Raw genomic sequence first — 5,843 nt, 5'->3', positions numbered from 1 at the left:
TCGCAATGGTAAATGGGAGTGTTTTCTTGATTTCACTTTCAGATTTTTCATCATTAGTGTATAGGAATGCCAGAGATTTCTGTGCATTAATTTTGTATCCTGCAACTTTACCAAATTCACTGATTAGCTCTAGTATTTTTCTGGTAGCATCTTTAGGATTCTCTATGTATAGTATCATGTCATCTGCAAAGAGTGACAGCTTTACTTCTTCTTTTCCAATTTGGATTCCTTTTATTTCCTTTTCTTCTCTGATTGCCGTGGCTAAAACTTCCAAAACTGTGTTGAATAAGAGTGGTGAGAGTGGGCAACCTTGTCTTGTTCCTGATGTTAGTGGAAATGCTTTCAGTTTTTCACCATTGAGGGTGATGTTGGCTGTGGGTTTGTCATATATGGCCTTTATTATGTTGAGGAAAGTTCCCTCTATGCCTAATTTCTGCAGGGTTTTTATCATAAATGGGTGTTGAATTTTGTCAAAAGCTTTCGCTGCATCTATTGAGATGATCATATGGTTTTTCTCCTTCTATTTGTTAATATGGTTTATCACATTGATAGATTTGCGTATATTGAAGAATCCTTGCATTCCTGGAATAAACCCCACTTGATCATGGTGTATGATCCTTTTAATGTGCTGTTGGATTCTGTTTGCTAGTACTTTGTTGAGGATTTTTGCATCTATGTTCATCAGTGATACTGGCCTGTAGTTTTCTTTCTTTGTGACATCCTTGTCTGGTTTTGGTATCAAGGTGATGGTGGCCTCGTAGAATGAATTTGGGAGTGTTCCTCCCTCTGCTATATTTTGGAAGAGTTTGAGAAGGATAGGTGTTAGCTCTTCTCTAAATGTTTGCTAGAATTCGCCTGTGAAGCCATGTGGTCCTGGGCTTTTGTTTGTTGGAAGATTTTTAATCACAGTTTCAATTTCAGTGCTTGTGATTGGTCTGTTCATATTTTCTATTTCTTCCTGATTCAGTCTTGGCAAGTTGTGCATTTCTACGAATTTGTCCATTTCTTCCAGGTTGTCCATTTTATTGGCATAGAGTTGCTTGTAGTAATCTCTCATGATCTTTTGTATTTCTGCAGTGTCAGTTTTTACTTCTCATTTTACATTTCTAATTTTATTGATTTGAGTCTTCTCCCTTTTTTTCTTGATGAGTGTGGCTAATGGTTTATCAATTTTGTTTATCTTCTCAAAGAACTAGCTTTTAGTTTTATTGATATTTGCTATTGTTTCCTTTATTTCTTTTTCATTTATTTCTGGTCTGATCTTTATGATTTCTTTCCTTCTGCTAACTTTGGGGGATTTTTGTTCTTCTTTCTCTAATTGCTTTAGGTGCAAGGTTAGGTTGTTTGTTTGAGATGTTTCCTGTTTCTTAAGGTAGGATTGTATTGCTATACACTTCCCTCTTAGAACTGCTTTTGCTGCAACCCATAGGTTTTGTGTCGTCGTGTCTCCATTGTCATTTGTTTCTAGGTATTTTTTGATTTCCTCTTTGATTTCTTCAGTGATCACTTCGTTATTAAGTAGTGTATTGTTTAGCCTCCATGTGCTTGTGTTTCTTTTTTTTTTTTTTTTGACCTTCTTGAAGTTAAATGTTTTTTTTGTTTTGTTTTGTTTTGTTTTTTGCGGTACGCGGGCCTCTCACTGCTGTGGCCTCTCCTGTCGCGGAGCACAGGCTCCGGACATGCAGGCCCAGCGGCCATGGCTCACGGGCCCAGCCCCTCCGCGGCATGTGGGATCCTCCCGGACTGGGGCACGAACCGGCGTCCCCTGCATCGGCAGGTGGACTCTCAACCACTGTGCCACCAGGGAAGCCCCGAAGTTAAATATTTTATTGATAGACTTAAAATCACACAATTTTAAGAAGAGTCAAGTGAAAAACAAAGAGATGAACTTTCCCATTTTATAACGTCTCACTTCAAAATATATAGTCACATAGTAATGACACTGTTACTCTGGAACTAAAGAAATAAATAATTCAATGTAAAAATTTAAAAACAAGTATTAAGATTTCATTTTTCCATATCCTGGCAGTGCCATCAGATGATGCAGTAAGGATATAGCGATCATCTTTTGACCAGCAAAGATCATAAATGATATTGAGGTGGCCACACAATTCTCTCATGAAACGTCCAGAAGGAATTTCATATAAAATAATTGGATACACATCCCGGCTGGAACAGGCTGCTGCTAATATTCTTCCATTGTGGGAGAAAGCAAGAAAAAACATCCTTGCTCTCCTGCATTTAGTGAGAAGAGGTGCTTGTTTGGGATACGGCAGGCCTGCCCAGGCAGTCGTTTCCACTTCACCGCTTCCTTTGAATCTTCTAATCCAGGTTCTGTGTCTACTGAACGTGCCTCATGGTGTTGTTCACAATACAATGGTTTACCCTTTTCTTCCTGAAGAGCCATCATAGAATGGTAAGATGGCTTTATACATTCTGGAACTTTTAATACTCTTACAGTTACATACAACATTGACAGATAACGATTTCTTGGACATTTTAACCACCACTCAAAAACCTCAATGACATTTGATTGGGATGGAGGCTTTGTGGGTGGGTAATACAGCTGCAAGCAAAGTTTCGAATTGATGTTTACATTTCCATTGGCTCCTAGAAGCTTGAGAAATGCCCAGGCGATTTTCCAGAAGCCACATTCTTGGTTTCGAATTTCAGAGTTGTTCTTAATTTCTTCCATGCTTAAGAAATCAAGAATCTCAAAGAACAGGATGACTTTAGGACTCTCATCAAAATCTCGAAGCAAATAGGGAAAGTTTTCATTAAATATAATTTGTTCTTCCCACTCCGGAAGTCTTGATTTTAACTGTTTAAAGTCATATGGCTGGGTCATGATGGGAAGAATATAATCCACATTCTCTTTTTCATAGTAAGATGAAACAGGCCGTTCACTGTCATCTTTCTTGACATATTGACCAGTATTCTCATCAACCACAAAAATTTTCACCATCGAGTGAGAAATCATAAAGTCTGACTTAAGTCAATCAGTTCAGTGAATGTAAACTCCCAGGACAAGGTCATCATCAAGCAAACATTTGGGATAAACTGGACTATCTCGGCTTGTTATTTCATGAACACCATCACCATCAGTGCCTTCATTAACGTCTGAAACTGTTTTAGCCTTCTTCTTCTCTTTTTTCAGTTTGGATTTTGCATCGTCTTGCACATTGGCTACTACATTTTGTTCCTTTGAGCTTATTTCATCATCTTGATGAGAATCTGAAGTAACTGCTCCAACTGGAGATTCCTTCTTTTGCTCACCTTCAACAGGGTCATCAGAGATGATCAATGTACTTGTTTCAGATTTAGACAGGATTGGAACTTTCTTTTTTTTCTTTTTACACCGTTCAATTTGTCATCACACAATGAAGTATCTGAAGGAAAGGAAGTCTCTGAGGGAAAGTAAGCCAACTGCTCCTTGAGTTTCTTTGGGATTTTCTGCTTAATCTCCTTTGCCATTTCTTTAGCTACTTGGAGCTGGTATACCTGCATCAGTTCTTCCTCATCTAAACTATTTTCTCCTTCCTTGGCCTTCTCACTTTTCTCACGAGTGACACCTGGCAGTGGCTTGGTCCATGCTTTCTGGGGTGTTGCATCCGCCTTCTTCTCAGGAGCTTCCTGCTCCACTTCTTGTGTTGTCACCTGGGGTGCTGTTTTTATAACCTTTTTATTTGCCTTTTCTTGCTTGTCATCCTCCACAGTAACATCATTATCTGGATCTTCAGTTGCTGGCTGCGGATCTCTTGGTTTGTTTTTAGTGACTTGCATGTTCTTCCCTGGGTTCTTAGTGTTAGCAGCACTTATATCATCACTTTTAGTTTCTCTGATTTTCTGAAGATTGCTTCTAACTGCATCAAGCTAATAACCTTGAATTTCCATTATGTCAAAATGGGGCAAATGCAAATTTCTCTATTTTCTCGGAACCACAAATGTAGTGGCAATCGATAAAACTTGTGACGACACTCCAATAATGAGAATCTTTCTCCAGATTTGCCAATTTTTTTCTTCAGTTTTTTTCTTTCACGTATTAGATCATCGTGGCCCTTAAGCAATTCCTCAAAGCGAACTTTGGTCTTCACGTTTGCTTCACTCTCAACAGTGGGCATATCTCAGCTTCATGGAGAGCATCGAGTTATAGTGTAAAGCACTGATTCAATCAGGATCCTTTTCTCAGATGTAATTAAGAAGGTATTTCACAGGTTCAAGATTCAGCACGAGGTTGACACCGGAGAATAGGGCTCAGACCTGCCCAGGGTCCCGCCGGAGCCTACGCCGGAACCGTGCGGGGTGGGCTGAGAACTAGCCGGCTGCACCACCACTCCAGCCACCAGCCACCCGGGCTCTTGTGTTTGTATTTCTTACAGATCTTTTCCTGTAATTGATATCTAGTCTCATAGCGTTGTGGTCAGAAAAGATACTTGATACAATTTCAATTTTATTAAATTTACCAAGGCTTCATTTGTGACCCAAGATATGATTTATCCTAGAGAATGTTCCATGAGCACTTGAGAAAAATGTGTATTCTGTTGTTTTTGGATGGAATGTCCTATAAATATCAATTAAGTCCATCTTGTTTAATGTATCATTTAAAGCTTGTGTTTCCTTATTTATTTTCATTTTGGATGATCTGTCCATTGGTGAAAATAGGGTGTTAAAGTCCCCTACTAAGAATGTGTTACTGTCGATTTCCCCTTTTATGGCTGTTAGTATTTGCCTTATGTATTGAGGTGCTCCTATGTTGGGTGCATAAATATTTACAATTGTTATATCTTCTTCTTGGATCGATCCCTTGATCATTATGTAGTGTCCTTCTGTGTCTCTTCTTCTTTTAACAACTTTATTGCGGTATACTTGCTTTACAATGGTGTGTTAGTTTCTGCTTTATAACAAAGTGAATCAGTTACACATATACACATGTTCCCATATCTCTTCCCTCTTGAATCTCCCTCCCTCCCACCCTCCCAATCCCACCCCTCCAGGCGGTCACAAAGCACCGAGCTGATATCCCTGTGCTAGGCGGCTGCTTCCCACTACCTATCTACCCCACGCTTGGCAGTGTATATATGTCCATGCCTCTCCCTCGCTTTGTCACAGCTCACCCCTCCCGCTCCCCATATCCTCTAGTCCATTCTCCAGTAGGTCTGTGTCCTTATTCCTGTCTTACCGCTAGGTTCTTCATGACATTTTTTTTTCTTAAATTCCATATATATGTGTTAGCATACGGTATGTGGCTTTCTCTTTCTGACTTCACTCTGTATGACAGACTCTAGATCTATCCACCTCATTACAAATAGCTCAATTTCGTTTCTTTTTATGGCTGAGTAATATTCCATTGTATATATGTGCCACATCTTTTTTATCCATTCATCTGATAATGGACACTTAGGTTGTTTCCATCTCCTGGCTATTGTAAATAGAGCTGCAATGAACATTTTGGTACATGACTCTTTTTGAATTATGTTTTTCTCAGGGTATATGCCCAGTAGTGGGATTGCTGGGTCATATGGTAGTTCTATTTGTAGTATTTTAAGGAACCTCCATACTGTTCTCCATAGTGGCTGTACCAATTCACATTCCCACCAGCAGTGCAGGAGTGTTCCCTTTTCTCCACACCCTCTCCAGCATTTATTGTTTCTAGATTTTTTGATGATGGCCATTCTGACCGGTGGGAGATGATATCTCATTGTAGTTTTGATTTGCATTTCTCTAATGATTAATGATGTTGAGCATTCTTTCATGTGTTTGTTGGCAGTCTGTATCTCTTCTTTGGAGAAATGTCTCTTTAGGTCTTCTGCCCATTTTTGGATTGGGTTGTTTGTTTTTTTGTT

At 39.3% G+C, this 5,843-nt stretch overlaps 1 pseudogene; it reads right to left on the bottom strand.

Moving 5' to 3' along the window:
* Positions 1 to 1,994: 1,994 nt before the first annotated feature.
* On the bottom strand, positions 1,995 to 4,227 carry LOC114888325 (annotated as a pseudogene).
* Positions 4,228 to 5,843: the final 1,616 nt, after the last annotated feature.

This window comes from Monodon monoceros, unplaced genomic scaffold (genome assembly GCF_005190385.1).
Source record: "Monodon monoceros isolate NGI ecotype Baffin Bay Population unplaced genomic scaffold, NGI_Narwhal_1 Contig4796_ctg1, whole genome shotgun sequence".
Classification (NCBI taxonomy): Eukaryota; Metazoa; Chordata; class Mammalia; order Artiodactyla; family Monodontidae; genus Monodon; species Monodon monoceros.
This window is presented reverse-complemented; position numbering and strand designations above follow the sequence as displayed.